Source organism: Ranitomeya variabilis, chromosome 6 (assembly GCF_051348905.1).
Source record: "Ranitomeya variabilis isolate aRanVar5 chromosome 6, aRanVar5.hap1, whole genome shotgun sequence".
In the NCBI taxonomy this organism is placed as follows: domain Eukaryota; kingdom Metazoa; phylum Chordata; class Amphibia; order Anura; family Dendrobatidae; genus Ranitomeya; species Ranitomeya variabilis.
In genome coordinates, this window is record NC_135237.1 from 452,536,931 (window position 1) to 452,553,408 (window position 16,478).

At 43.2% G+C, this 16,478-nt stretch overlaps 1 protein-coding gene across 1 annotated transcript in view; it reads right to left on the reverse strand.

Annotated features, from left to right (window-relative positions):
- The window catches only part of OPRK1 (opioid receptor kappa 1), a 210,792-nt gene that overhangs the window by 182,429 nt on the left and 11,885 nt on the right, over nt 1-16,478 (reverse strand). The gene's annotated exons all lie outside the window — the stretch shown is intronic.

Consider the following 16,478-nt stretch of genomic DNA (forward strand, 5'->3'; position numbering starts at 1 on the left):
ATATGCCATCTACATTATCTTGATGTGCACACCTTGCAAGCCCCTGATGATTCAAAGCAGTAACCAATGATTCATGGAACGCATAGGGATATCTCTTTAATGCCTGGTCTATTTTTCTGGGACTAGTGTTGTTTTTGACAGGTGTTAGCTAGTTTTAAAAGGAGGGAAACATCAGGGAATAATACTCCTTACTAGACCAGGTAGGTAATGTGATACTGAGTCTCATAACCGAGACCTAGGGATCAATATATCAATACACACGTATTGCACTAATGTTACTAATATATTTAGACTGATTATGCAATAAGAGAATAGGATTTAGTGGCCAATATCTCGGGAACAATCTTGTCACTTGTAGTCCTTAGTGAGCTGGAGACAATATGATATTGAGTCTCACAATTAAGACCCGGGGATCAAAATATGAATACAGACCTATAGGACTCACATCATTAATATATTTAGGTTTATCAAATAATAAGAGAATAGGATTTAGTGGTCAGTATTTTTGGCACTGGGAGAAGATTTGTGATTATTATGTAAATATCTTCAGAAATAAATGGAAATGTAAATATATCCTCAGGATTTTTTAATTGGTAGCCCAAAGTAATACAACAATAAAACACTGTTTTTCCAACTTACATGTTACAATTTCAAACAAGAAACAGAATAAACAACATGTGGTGCAAAAAAAGGCACCCCTAATAAATTCTTGGTTGCACACCCTTTGGCATTGATGACAGTCTCCAAACATTTCTTGTAGACATCTATAAGCTTCTTGCACTTGTCAGCTGTTATTTTCTCCCACTCTTCCTTTGCAGTTTGTTTAAGTTCTTGAATGTTTGCAAGGTTTTTTTCCCAATATCAGATTTCAGCTAAGCCCCAAAGATTTTCAATGGCATTGAAATCAGGACTTATTGCTGGACCTTTTAAAACAGTCCATTTTTCCTTTTTCAGCCACTTCCGTGTACTTTTGGATGTTTGCTTTGGTTCATTGTCTTGTTAGAGGACCCTTGATCTTTGACTCAAACTAAGTTTTCTTACAATGGGTAGGATATTTCTGTCTAAAATTTTTGATAACTCTCTGATTGCATAATTCATGTGATACAGTCAAGGCCTCCAGTACCAGACACAGCTAAGCAATCTCACAGGATTATGGATACTCCACCGTGCTTAACTGTTGGTGTGTTATTTTCCTTATAAGTTTCATTGCATCATCTGAAAACAAACTGTTGCTTTGCAGTGCCAGAAAGCTCTATTTTTGTTTCATCTGTCCACAGAACATTTTTCCTAGAAGGATTGTGGTTTGTCAAGGTACTTTTTGGCAAAGATCAGTCATTCCTTTTTATGTATTTTCTTCAACAATTGTTTCTTCCTTGGCCTTCGCCCATAAAGCTATGCTTGATTTAGTGTGCGGCGTATGGTACTTGTTGAAACCATGACCCCAGACTGTTCCAGGTTGGCCTTCAGGTCTTTGGATATTTGAAATGGTGTTTTTTCCATCATTCGCACCGACCTTTAGAAGGCATCTCTTGTCAATTTTCCTATTTCGCCACATCCAGGGAGGTTCTTGATGGTAGCATGCTTGACAAACTTCTTAGTAACAATGTGCAATATTGAAACTGGGATACCAAGGTCTTTGGAGATGGTCTTATACCTTTTGGAAGTCTTGGGTTTGCTAATAATAGCAGTTCTGATGTCCTCAGACAGCTCCTTTGTCTTCACCATTGTTACAAAGGTACAAAGCCTGCCATGAAGCTTTTTAAAACAGTGAAATCATCATTCATTGGCTAATTCATGTTACATGGGCACTGACAATCACAGCTGATTCTCATTTGTGATTTACTATAGGCAAGTCAAAATGTGTTTCCATATTAATTTAATGTAAAGGATGTTAATACCAGTGTCACAGCAAGCTTTAGGTTTTTCTGTTTTTCCATCTCATTGCTTATGTTTTACATTATTGTTTATCATTTGCTCTTTTGTATTTAACACATGTGCTCTATGCAAAAAAAAACTGTTTCACTTGATTAATTTTTTTTCAGGAGATATTCCATATTATGTACTTAAACTTAATGGGTGCCAATAATGATGAACAGGACTCTATGTCTTGTCACTATCCAAATCGGCAAAAAATTGCTGCTACATTCCCTGCATTTGTTTTTATTCAGACTATGATGGTCTCACTTGATTGGAGGTGCTATGGAATCTAATGTGACAGCTGCCGGGCCACGCTTCCATGTGAGCCTTTTCTGGCTGATGCAATCTTCTGAAAATGGCCATTTTTGGCGATTCAAACAAATCAAGTCATAAAGAGTTTGAATTCGCTGCATTCAGTCAATTCCTAAACATTCACACAATTCGATTCATATGCAATTAGTTCACTCATATCAAAAAGTCAGACACTCACTTGGCCAGATACAACCTTCCCTTATAAAGTCAGCTAGTTATTGGGGACTCCAAGAGCTAGACTCATAACTAATTGTTAAAGCAGTCTTTTTTATGTATTTTACAATCGTTCACCATCTTTGGAATGATTATGAATTTTTAGGAAACTTTAGCTTCCCATACAGAAAACTGTCAAAGATGGAAGTGCTCTAAGTATTTTCACCACATGGACATCAAACTGATTTCAGGGAACTAATACATTCACATTTAACCAACCAGTAGGTTCACAATTCAAATATACAGAGATTTAGATTGTGAGCCCCATCGGGGACAGTGATGATAATGTGTGCAAACTGTAAAGCGCTGCGGAATATGTTAGCGCTATATAAAAAATAGAGATTATTATTATTATTTACAGAGAACTGAAACTTCTTTTAGACTTGAGCTTAAAGGCAACCTGTCATGTTGAACGTGGTCTCTGATCTGCCAGATTAGAAGTTGACCAAATTTCTACATAGTTTTGTGGGAAAATATTCAGAATATGCTTATGTTTTATTAATGTAAATCCCTTTACATCTCTTGTGGCTCAGGAATCTTGTGGGTGGTCCAAATAAGTGAATGGCAGCTATGTTTGCACATGCAGGGATGATTGACAATGCCTAAAAAGTAAACACACAGGACCCATATAAAGACATAAATTAATTGACACAGCTGAAATATTGGACAGCATTTTCACGGAGACAGGATGCCTTTAAGTAGAAGTGATCTTTCAACCTATTTTTTTCATAATCTCATGTACACATCCATGAAACAGTAAACTTCTGCCACAATGGTATTCTGCACTGTATCCTAACTATGTATATCTGACATGCTTGTTACTCTAAACATTAAAAAAAAGGATAAGGCAAATGCAAATAGAATGTTATCCAATTGTCCTAGCTCCACTGCCGGTTTATGCCTCTTCCTTCTCCAGTGGCTGTCTTTCTGTGCTCTAGAGTGCGCCGAGTCACCATGTCATGATCTATTCCAAATATAAACATAAGGATGAATGACCTTTGGGAGATCAAAACATCCAACACCGCGGAGACACCATCACGTGTTTCTCAACGCAGTGATCCTGAACATCCTCCTAATAGCCAGTTTCCTACTCCACACTGATGAGGGGCAAATACCCCAAAACAGCTGTCTTTGGATGGATACCATGTATTGGCATAGGTGGTTTCCCTTTATTGGATGCTGCCCTTCCCGTGGTTGTTCCTTCCCGGTGAAAGACCTGGTAATTCATTGCTTGCGTTGAGAAACACGTGATGGTGTCTCCATGGCTTTTCTACAAGATCTATTCCAAGGCCTCTTAAGGCTGGCTTAGGTGGCTCCACACTGCCTGAGTATTACGGAAGTAAGTACACACTGCAACCATGTGTCTTCACTCAGTCTGACCTCATGGCTTTCACAGCTCTACAGTCACCAGGCTCTGCTATGATCCTCACTAAGTGTGTCTTCTGACACATATACCTCTGCTATCCTAAAGTGCTGTCAGGACACTCAGTTCTGCAACATCAAGGTGACATCACTTTGGCTCTACTGTTCTAAGCTGCTGACACATACTCAACTCTGCTGCATCAAACTACTCATCTACAGTGGTCTTGTTTCAAGATACTGTCACTAAACTCAGCTCGGCTGCATCAATGTACCTACTGTCTGCATGACTATTCCAAGGTATTATTCAAACATTCGGCTCAGCTATATTGAGGTATCAGTCTGCTTATGTGACTTTACAATAGTGCTGTCTGCACATTTAGCATTGTAAGTGTACCTGTTTATCTACATTGCTTTGTTGTTCCCAGGTACTGCCCACACACTTGACTCTGCTATACCATGGTGCCAAACTACATAAACTGCCCTGTCAGGCCAAGTGCTGATCGCAAAGTCTGCTCTGTTTTTCTAAGGTGTCTGTCATATCCTGCTCTTCTGACCTGTGCTGTTCAACATACCATCCAGCATTCCCAACTCTGCTGTTCCACACGCTGTCCTGCATATCCAGCTTTACTGATCCTCATTGTTTCACATTTCTTTTAGGATAATCAACACATTTGGTCTGTCCTGCTCACACTGGCCTACGACTATCCAAATCCACCAGTACGTAGCTACATGGGGGGCAGAGGGGGCCATCGCCCCGGGCCCTGCGCAGTGAGGGGGTCCACCCGGAGCTACCTTATGTAACTGTATCGACGAACACATTGCGCCGATACAGTTACATTTTGTTGCAGAGCCGGGAGAATTGATCTCCCTGCACTGCCGCCCGGCCACTATGGGGCCCCTGAGGAGGCTGTGGGGGGCCCTGTGCCAGCAGTGGGCCACCCGCTCATCATTGCAAGGTCAACTGCATCGACAGGATGCTGATACAGCTGAGCACACTGATGAGAGAAGGAGCGCTATGCTCCCTCTCCCATCATCTCTCTGTCAGCATCTAACGTCACCGATGCAGACACTGACAGGGGGTCACGATGACGTCAGTACCCGGCGCCCGCTGACAGGGACTGCAAAAATTTGGTATATTTACAAACTGCCCAGCGGCTAAACTCTCACCAGGCCAGATGGTCCCTGTTCTTCTCCTGGTTCCACTTCACCCTCCATTTTCTCTCCGGGGAGAAGAACACTCGTGCCGACGCTCTCTCCCGCTCCTTAGTGTCATCAGAGGAGGAGGAGCCTCAGCTTATTGTCCCCTCTGAGAGCCTGGGAACTGTGGCCCCGGTTCCACTAGAGACTGTGCCTCCAGGCAAGACTTTTGTTCCACCTAATTTGCGACCGGAGGTTCTCTCTTGGGCCCACTCCTCCAGGGTGGGTGGACATTTTGGGACTAAGAGGAAATCTGAGCTCCTGGCAAGGACGTACTGGTGGCCGCATATGGCCCATGACGTTGGAAACTATATTCAGGCGTGTGTCTCCTGCGCCAAGAATAAGTCTCCTCGACAACGGCCTGCTGGGTTACTTTACCCCCTTCCCAAGGCAGACAGGCCCTGGGAAATGGTCAGGATGGACTTTGTGGTGGGTTTACCCAAGTCCCGTAGCGCTGCACCATTATGTGGGTAGTCACCGACCAATTTTCCAAAATGGTGCACTTGGTGCCTCTTCCACGGCTACCTTCTGCACGGGCCTTGGCAGCATTTTTTATTAAACACGTTTTCCGCCTACACGGTATGCCAGACAAAATTGTCAGTGACCGGGATCCCCAGTTTGCGTCTCGGTTCTGGAGAGAGCTTTGTCGTCTACTCAGCATTGAGCTGAATCTCTCTTCAGCATACCATCCCAAGATGAATGGGTTGGTAGAGAGGGCCAACCAGACCCTGGTCACATACCTGTGACACTTTGTTTCAGCCAGGCAGGATGACTGGGCATCCTTGCTACCGTGGGCAGAGTTTGCGCTGAACAACGCCATAGCTGACTCCACTGGGCAGACCCTATTCCTCCTTAACTACGGCCAGCATCTGCGGATTCTGGTGCCCATGCCCGTGTCTTCCGCTGACTCCAGGGTGGCAGACTGGGCTGTGGAGGCATGTGACATTTGGGACCGCACACCTGGCCATCCTGGCCTCCATGGAGAGATTGAGGGTCTTCGCCGATGCACATCGGTGCCCCGCTCTGACCTTTGCTCCTGGCGACTTAGTGTGGCTCTGCCCATAATGTCAGGCTGCGAGTTGAGTCCACTAAGTATGCGTCTCACTACTTAGGCCCCTTAAAGGTTCTGCAACAGATTAACCCTGTGATCAATCGTCTGGCCCTTTCTCCACGCCTGGGTATCACCGACACCTTTCATCTCTCCCTCCTAAAGCTTGTTTACATGTGCCGGTTTTCTGAGTCATCTGCTGGGACATCGGGTTCGTCCACGGATGAGTATGAGGTGAATGCTATCATGGGGTGTAAGGTAGTACGTGGCAAAAAATTCTATTTGGTGGACTGGAAGGGTCATGGCCCAGAGGACAGGTCCTGGGAGCCTGTTGAGCACATTCGGGCTCCGCAGCTCATTGCTGCCTTCGAGCATAGCAAGGCCCAAGGAAGGGAGGGCCCTAGGAGGGGGGTAATGTTAGGTGTCGAGTTCCCGTCGCTGCACAGGGGGAATCTTGAACCATGTCCGCTGTGGTATCCCATTCTCCTCCAGCCGCAGTGGAACCTGCTCAGCAGAGACGTCGATCCTAGCGTCTGGCTCAAGCTGATACTGTGCTCTTGGTTACTGCTGCCTTTCCAGGCTCAGCCCTTGTAGCCAGCAATGATCAGTGGCGAGCAGATGTTCCATGGACTATGTCCTGCTTTTCCCCTACTGGGCATGCCCACGGGTCAACCTCTCATTGGAGGTCAGGGGTCACATGCTCAGGTCCTGTAGTGGCTCCTATTGGATCACTAGGAAGGTTCTGGAGAACTACAGCTATTAAAGGTTTGCGCTAGTACTGTATAAACGTGTTAACTTGTTTGTGTGGATGTATGCCTGTCGATAGATGAAAGCTCCGAATCATTCCCATCCCTAGTGTTGTTGACTGTTCGTGAATGGTGGAACTACCTAGCGCCTGACAGTGCTATCCTGCATATTTAGCACAAGTTACTGTATCTAATTAGCAGCGACAGTCAGTGCAGTGCCGTGCGCAAATAGTGCACTTTGCTGGCCCACGTTTGGGTGGTTAGTGGCGTCCGCCAAGCGGTGCTGCATGCACTCCTGTGCAGTTAATTCTAAAGTTCAGATTTGTCTCTGACACCCCAGTAGCGGTGTCGAGCGCAAGTGGTCTAGAGGAACTCTTTCCCAGAGTCTTGGGTCAGAGTTCTGTGACTCTTTGCTTGCGCACTTTGTGTGGTACCACGGCCCTGTGATGCAACAGGGTTCACTTCTTTCATGCCGGGTGAAGCTAACCTGTGTGTGTACTCACATTATACCGCCATACAGTCCGTCATTACCAAGCAGCAGGTGGACCCCGGACTGCGAACGCACCTTATTTCATCTCTAATTATTATTTGGTGCATTCCGCCAGTCCTAACACCAGGCAGGACACACAACTACGTAGAGCAATTCCAGGAACGTCTGTTGGTGACCCTAAGGTACGTAATTTTGAAATGGGGGATGAGGCGTTTCAAATGTGTGCCAACCTCATAAAACCATAATCAAGTCGGGACTTGAATCACACCAAAAGGATTTTCAACTGCAGACTGATAAGGGCACGAAGAACTGTGGAGTGTGCCTTTGGTTTGCTGGCAGCTAAATGGTGCATTTTAGGAACACCAGTCAATCTTAAAGTAGAGACAATTGATGAGGTTGTGCAAGCGTGTGTTGTTTTGCATAATTACATCCTGGCAAATAGCAACCCCACTTCGAACTTGAGGAACCTGTTAATAGCACTTTGCCGGATTATCATGCTCACCCTCTGAGGACTACAGTGGAAGTTGCCCAAATGAGGGATAAATTGGCTGCCCATTTTGTCTCTGATATTGGATGTGTGGCATGGCAAGATGAAATGGTTTAAGCTGTAAATAAGTCAAATGTACCTGTAATGTTATGTAACTGTACTGTTTTCTGACTGTAATATTAACACCTTGACTTTAACTTTAATAATAAACACCTTAACTGTAACACCCATTAATACTTTACTGAACAATACACACAACAATACACACATGTTTAAATAAAGAGCTAAAGAAAACACAGTGAGACAGTTATAGTGAATCAAAAGAATTTTTATTAACAAAAATAAAAACAATTTAAATAAAAAAAAAAAAAAAGAAAATGTGATTACTTTCGGGTTCTGTGAGAGGAAGTTACATGGTGGACCTGGGGGTGTCGGGCTGTGATGATAGGCTTGGAGTGGTTAGGGAAGTAGGGGAAGTGGAAGTGGCAGACAATTGGAGGATTGGGTTACAAACATTGGCAGAGGACACAATGGGGGAAGAGGACACCTTAGGAGTGGAAAACAAGTTGGAAGTGTATTTGACAGATTGGATGGGAAAGAATGAAGGGAAGGTGTGGACAGACTTGAAAAAAAAAGACACATTTGGAGGTGAGGGTCGAGGGGGTAGGTAATTTTTTGGCAGCTTTACGTTTCATGGACTTGGTTTTTGCTGCTTCCTCAGCCTTTTGCTTCCTGTTGCTGCTTGGTGGAAGTGGAATTCTGGGCTGCTACACTCAGCTGCATGGTTGAAGGGGAAGGCTGGGCTGCTGCAATCGGCTGCATGGTGTAGCTGGGTACTGTTGGAACCATCCTAATGTCCAGCTGTGGTTGTGGTGGTGGTGGATAGTGCTCCTGATGCTGTCCTGGAGCTTGTTGCCCTGTAAGGAAAGAACTTTGTGCCTGCTGCTGATATCAGGACCGCTGCATGGCCTCGGTGTAAGCATCCTGACAGGCCTTCGTCGCAGGACTAAGCTTTTCCATTACACTCCGTTCTACAGAGGAAAAATAATGTTGCGCTGGTCTATTAAGGTCGGCTTCCAGGCAGTCAAGGCATCTGTGGACATCCTGGAAAAGTGTGTTCACCTGAGTGAACCCACTATCCAGTCTTTCTACAACCACCTGGAAGACCGAGCTTAAGTGAATAAACTCGGGCATGACTGACCTCTCCCAGGCTCTGTGCTGCTGGCGAGCAGACCCAAGTAAAGTAATGGCAGAGGGCTGGCAGAGGAGAAAACCAGATGGACTGGCTTCCTGTTCCCCAGCTTGTGAAGCCTGCCTGGTTGCTCCATCGCTGGTGGATGATTGGGACTGGGCTTGTTCGTTGGCTGGTCGATGAGGGGCCAACAGAGGACGATCCAGGTTCTGTGGTGCTGCACCAGGTTCTGAGTGGAAAATAAATGAAAAACATTAGTACAAAAATTAAAAGTTTAAATAATAGTAAGACAACACAAAAGATACTCACGTTCGCTGAGCAAGTGCAGACCTCAGAAAAAAAAGCCGCTGATGGTACTTATATTTTAACTTTTTGAGCAGCACCACTTTGAACCCAAATCTCCTCTTTTATGTCCTTATTGAAGCGATCCTTCATTGAATGCCAATGAACTTTTACTCTCTTCACTGTGAAGGGGGAAGAAAAAAAATAATTGTAAAAAGACACCAACATTTACAGCAAAACCGAAGCGTAAAAGACCACATTGCAATACTTACGAAAATCCTTTCTGAGTTGTGGCCTTGCATGGTCCCACTCATCCTACAGTGATCTTGCCACTCCTTCCCAGAGTCGTCGGATCAAGGCTGAGTCGGAATGATTCCGATCACGGGGGTCCCACAATGCTGCTCGCTCTTGCACAGCTTTAATAAGGACGTTGTTATTGATATCCGCTTGACCGTCCTCATGTTGTGGAACCTATAGATAAAATACAAAAAAAAATTGTAAGTAAAACTGAAAACAAATTCAATTACAACTATGATAAAGCCTACTTAAACTCAATCTTTCCTCCTCAGCAACTTGAGGCCGAACAATGGAGAACAATCCTTACATTACAGGCAGTAGTTCCACAGAACAGCAGTCAGGCAGCACCAGGACAGCAGCACCAGGATGGCAGCAGCACCAGGAAGGCAGCAGCACCAAGAAGGCAGCAGCACTAGGACGGCAGCAGCACCAGGACAGCAGCAGCAACAGGATGGCAGCAGCAAACAGTCTACAAGGAACAGAAAAAAATTAGTACAGAGTACAGACTGCAAAGAGAAACAGACATTTTCAAAGCTTCTAAACTTACATCCAGCAGCACCAGGACAGCAGCACCAGAATGAGAGCAGCAACAGGAAGGCGGCAGCAACAGGAAGGCGACAGCACCAGGAAGATGGCAGCAGCCCCAGGACCAGAGCAGCAAACAGTCAATAAGGAAAAGAAAAAAATTAGTACAGAGTACACAGGACGGCAGCAACAGCATCGGAGCAGCAAACAGTCTAGAGAAGGAACAGAAAAAAAATTAGTACAGAGTACAGACTGCAAAGAGAAACAGACATTTTCAAAGCTTCTATACTTACATCCAGCAGCACGAGGATGGCAGCACCAGAAAGATGGCAGCAACAGGAAGGCGGCAGCACCAGTAAGGCGGCAGCAACAGGAAGGCGGCAGCACCAGGATGGCGGCAGCACTAGAACAGCAGCAACAGGATGGCAACAACAGGACGGCAGCAACAGGACCAGAGCAGCAAACAGAAAAAAATTAGTACAGAGTACAGACTGCAAAGACAAAAAGACATTTTCAAAGCTTCTATACTTACATCCAGAGTCTTGTCCTGAGTCTTGTGCTTCCATCCAGAGTCTTGAAAGTAATGGACCACCTATCTCCAGACCTTCTTTTATACATTAGTGATTTCGAAGGTGTTGACATCATATCCTGGACATGATTAGCGTAAAGTACGCATTGCATATCGAACGCATGCGTACGCATTTCCTTGCATAACAATGCATTCCCATAGACAGTAATGCTTTTTTTACGCAATCATCTGCAATCGTCCGCATGTGGACGATTGCGCAATATTTGACGGCTCAAAAAATGCGACATGTTGCAAACGACGCATGCGTACACATCCACATGCGAACGCATGCAAACGCATGTCCCTGCCTTCACCATGTTAAAGATATGTATGCATGACGCAGGTGTATGTATGCGGCTCATACACAGCACACAGAAACGCTAATGTGAACCCAGCCTAAGTCTGTAACTGTACTTTGATCTGCTATATGTTCTGCAGGACTGGTACTGTATATACGACTGACCATATGGCGGTAATATCCATGTTGGTCTTTGTATAGAGATTATTTTCAGCAATCAGAGCAGTCATCTGCTGAGGTTCTCCTCCACTATTAGGGTGCGTCACCCAGCTGTAATCAAGGATACCTGGTTAGGGGCCCACTCAGAAGCTTCGCCCCCCCTGAACCAAAACCCTAGCTATGCCTCTGAACAGTTGTTTTGTCAATGCAATCACAAACCATTTTTTTGGCATTGGCTTTTGCAGAATTTCAAAGAGGCCATATTCAATTAAACCAGGCACGTAATGCCTGATGCATTGCCAGCAGTGACAGTTGTTATAGAAGAAAGATCTTTCACACAAAAGAAATATCTTTCACAGTGTGATAGCCTGTGCATTGGCTGTGTGACTAAAATACACTCGACTGCTAGTTACTACAGATAAAATTTGGGGCTGACTTCTTTCCAGACATTGTCAGCTTAAAAAAATCTCATATTTTAACCCAATAAACATTTGTTATGTGTGAGATCGGGTAGACTATAGTCGGATGTGCATGTGCATTTCAGCGTTCTATTCTATATTTTACTTTGCCCTTTTGTTATCCATCTTCAAATAGTCTTATTATACAGATAAACAATATAGATTTTTATTTAATAGAATTAATTTTCCCCACTATAATTTTTTTTCATGAAAAAAAAAAAATTCAACCTTTATTTATTTGTACAAACATCAAAGAAATATGCCCTTAAAACATATACAATTATACAGTTGTGGCCAAAAGTATTGACACCCCTGCAATTCTGTCAATAATACTCAGTTTCTTCCTGAAAATGATTGCAAACACAAATTCTTTGGTATTATTATCTTCATTTAATTTGTCTTAAATGAAAAAAACACAAAAAGAATTGTCCTAAAGCCAAATTGGATATAATTCCACAGCAAACATAAAAAAGGGGGTGGATAAAAGTATTGGTACTGTTCGAAAAATCATGTGATGCTTCTCTAATTTGTGTAATTAACAGCACCTGTAACTTACCTGTGGCACCTAACAGGTGTTGGCAATAACTAAATCACACTTGCAGCCAGTTGACATAGATTAAAGTTGACTCAACCTCTGTCCTGTGTCCTTGTGTGTACCACATTGAGCATGGAGAAAAGAAAGAAGACCAAAGAACTGTCTGAGGACTTGAGAAACCAAATTGTGAGGAAGCATGAGCAATCTCAAGGCTACAAGTCCATCTCCAAAGACCTGAATGTTCCTGTGTCTACTGTGCGCAGTGTCATCAAGAAGTTTAAAGCCCATGGCACTGTGACTAACCTCCCTAGATGTGGACGGAAAAGAAAAATTGACAAGAGATTTCAACGCAAGATTGTGCGGATGTTGGATAAAGAACCTCGACTAACATCCAAACAAGTTCAAGCTGCCGTGCAGTCCGAGGGTACAACAGTGTCAACCCGCACTATCCATCGGCGTCTGAATGAAAAGGGACTGTATGGTAGGAGACCCAGGAAGACCCCACTTCTTACCCCGAGACATAAAAAAGCCAGGCTGGAGTTTGCCAAAACTTACCTGAAAAATCCTAAAACATTTTGGAAGAATGTTCTCTGGTCAGATGAGACAAAAGTAGAGCTTCTTGGGCAAAGGCATCAACATAGAGTTTACAGGAGAAAAAAAAGAGGCATTCAAAGAAAAGAACACGGTCCCTACAGTCAAACATGGCGGAGGTTCCCTGATGTTTTGGCTTTGCTTTGCTGCCTCTGGCACTGGACTGCTTGACGATGTGCAATGTGCATGGCTTAATGAAATCTGAAGACTACCAACAAATTTTGCACCATAATTTAGGGCCCAGTGTGAAAAAGCTGGGTCTCCCTCAGAGGTCATGGGTCTTCCAGCAGGACAATGACCCAAAACACACTTCAAAAAGCACTAGAAAATGGTTTGAGAGAAAGCACTGGAGACTTCTAAGGTGGCCAGCAATGAGTCCAGACCTGAATCCCATAGAACACCTGTGGAGAGATCTAAAAATAGCAGTTTGGAGAAGACACCCTTCAAATATCAGGGACCTGGAGCAGTTTGCCAAAGAAGAATGGTCTAAAATTCCAGCAGAGCATTGTAAGAAACTCATAGATGGTTACTGGAAGCGGTTGGTCGCAGTTATTTTGGCTAAAGGTTATTATCTGACAGAATTGCAGGGGTGTCAATACTTTTGGCCACAACTGTATGACCTTAGCTCAGAGGCAATCTATATTGGACTTGGGTAGGATCATTGTAGCTAGAATCTCCTTTCCATAGGGTATATTATATATATAGTAATTATTCTATGCTAAAAAGGTTAATATTGACTTTTAGGATTGCTATGTCCTATTGGTGGCTCACCAAGTCATGTGACAAGGCTCTTTAAAGGATCAAAATTGAGTTCTAGGCTATGTGCACAAGTTGAGCAAATTGATTCAGAAATTTCTGCACCATTTCAGCATCTCTTTGCAGGAAAAACGCAGCTGCTCGTTTTTCCTGCTTTTCTGATGCTTTTTTGCCCTGCACTTTTGAGTGAAGACAGCGGTGAAGAACGATGGTAAAAACACAGGATATTGACATTGTGCAGATTCTTTTCTGGCACCAAATCTGCAAGTCACAAATAAGCAATGTGTGCATGACACTTTAGGTTTCTCATTCCCTTTGCTGGCATCACGATGTCTTTAGGTTTTGGTAGCAAATCTGCATGGCAAAAACATACCAAATCTGCAATGTGTGCACAAGCCCTAATGATTGCCACATCCAATTGTTAGCATTAGAATATAAGTCCTCTTCCTCTCTGAACAGGCTATTTTCATATTCTGTTCTGAAAGGTATTCAGCTCAAACCTAGATTTACACAAGTCTGTCAACACAAAATGACTGTACAAACCAAGCATAGGTGCCCGAGGCATCCTTGGTGTGGTCAAATATGCTAATGCACCTTCCCATCTACTTGTTTCCCACTTATCTCTACCCTCTTTTTGCCCCTATAATGCCAGAACTGTCAACTAGAGGACAGTAGGGCAGATATACAATGGCGAAAAAAGTATTTAGTCAGCCACCAATTGTGCAAGTTCTCCCACATAAAAAGATGAGAGAGGCCTGTAATTCACATCCAACAGGGCAGAGAAGATCTAGAGGAGAGCAGCATGGAGCAATGGGCCAACATACCACCAACAGTGTGTGCCAACTTTGTGAAGACTTACAGAAAACGTTTGACCTCCGTCATTGACAACAAAGGATATATAACAAAATATTGAGATGAACGTTTGTTAATGACCAAATACTTATTTTCCACCATAATTTGCAAAATAAATCTTACCAAATCAGACATGGTGATTTTCTGGATTTATTTTCTCATGTTGACTCTCATAGTTGTGGTCTACCTATGATGTCAATTACAGGCCTCTCTCATCTTTTTAAAGGGAGCCTGTCAGTAGATTTTGCCACTATAAGATCAGGCCACTGCCTTTCAGGGCTTATCTACAGCACTTTATAGTGCTGTAGATAAGCCCCCGGTCAAAGCCTGCAAATGAAGAAAAATAAGCTATATTATACTCACCGGGGGGGCGGGGCGGTACGGTCTGATGGATGTCGCAGGTCCGGTGCCTCCCATCGTCTTGCGATGCCACTCTCCTGCTTCTTCATTGCTCCCATCATCGGCGCTCTTGCGCATGTGTACTTTTCTGTCCTGTTGAGCGCAGAGTAAAGTACTGCAGTGTGCAGGTGCTAGGCCTCTCTGACCTTTCCCGGGCCTGCGCACTGCAGATGTAGATAGTAAACTATTAGTTAGGGAGGTGCAGTGAGCTACTCGCCATGACATTACAACAGGTATTTTGTGCTGACCACTTCTTTAAAAAGAAAAATCTCCTTGGCAGTAGTCAAACCCTGACATTTTTCATATCTGTTATACGTATAAGGAGATGTCCACACGACAAGTATGCTGAAAATTTTTCATCTACACTGACAGGTTGAAAATCCGCAGTGTATGATAGTAGTAAAACTCATCTACACAGTGTGGAAAAAAGATCAGTGTGGAAATTGAGAAGCGGTTGAAATTTTTACATTTATTTTGTTGATTTTTACTTTGGATTTAACCCTTTGCAATTTATAGTTTTATAATTTGCTGCAAACATGCAAAAGAAACTGTGACAAATCTAAATTTAATTTAATGTGGATTTTGCAGTGGGTTTGTTGTGGATTTTTATGGCATAAAATATGTAAACACACAATTATACGTAAAAACAATCATTTTACTTTTTTTTTTCACAGGGTGGTTTAAGTAAACATAGAGGGAGAACTTATTTTAGAATACAGAATAAATATGTCTCATTTGTATCTATGGCTGCTGCTTCTGACTAACAGGTAGATCTTTTCTTCTTACTACCCCTCTGTGCCAGTATGTGTGGGAAGTTCCTACAGACATGCTCACTGTCACTTGATCCAAAAGTATAGGCATTAGGTTATGATCATGCGATCAGTATTTGGTCAGTATTTTACATCAGTATTTGTAAGCCAAAACCAGGAGAGGAACAATCAGAGGAAAAGTATAATAGAAACATGTCACATCTTCTTCATTTTTTACTGACTCCAGGTTTTGGCTTACAAATACTGATGGGAAATACTGACCAAATACCGATAGTGTGACCGTAGCCTTAAGAATAGACTGGTAGATAGCTTGTTATGATACACATATGACTGCCACCTTTCAGATCCTATTTTGTTTAGCGCTTTTAGAATATTATGAATCCACCCCCCCTAATAGATGATAGATTTGTGTGAGTGGATGTCCATCAATATTTTGCATCTGGGCTACCTCCTCCATTAACCATTGGGACCTGTCTGCATCTTGCAATGAACTGGTATTTCACCCTGGATCAATACATCTGGCTGTCAATTAAACCAGTGATTTGCTTTTAAAAAGTAGCAATTTTACAAATAGAACTGGTTAAAAGCATCCTACTATTCCGTATGTTCTGCAACTACACAGAGTTTTTAGTTCCCTGGGTTAGACGCTATAAACAAACCAGTTTTATCTTCATATCTTCCCGTCAATGAATTACACCAATCCCTCTGGAAAGCCAGATGATAAAATTAAGACTACATGTCATCTGCTACTGTTGACTATTACTCATTAGTCTACAAATGGGATTTGTTTACTGTAACCATGAAAACACAAATCTTTCTTTTTGACAAAATATCAAACTGTTTAATCTTTCCAACATTGTTTTACACTCACCGGCCACTTTATTAGGTACACCATGCTAGTAACGGGTTGGACCCCTTTTGCCTTCAGAACTGCCTCAATTCTTCGTGGCATAGATTCAACAAGGTGCTGGAAGCATTCCTCAGAGATTTTGGTCCATATTGACATGATGGCATCACACAGTTG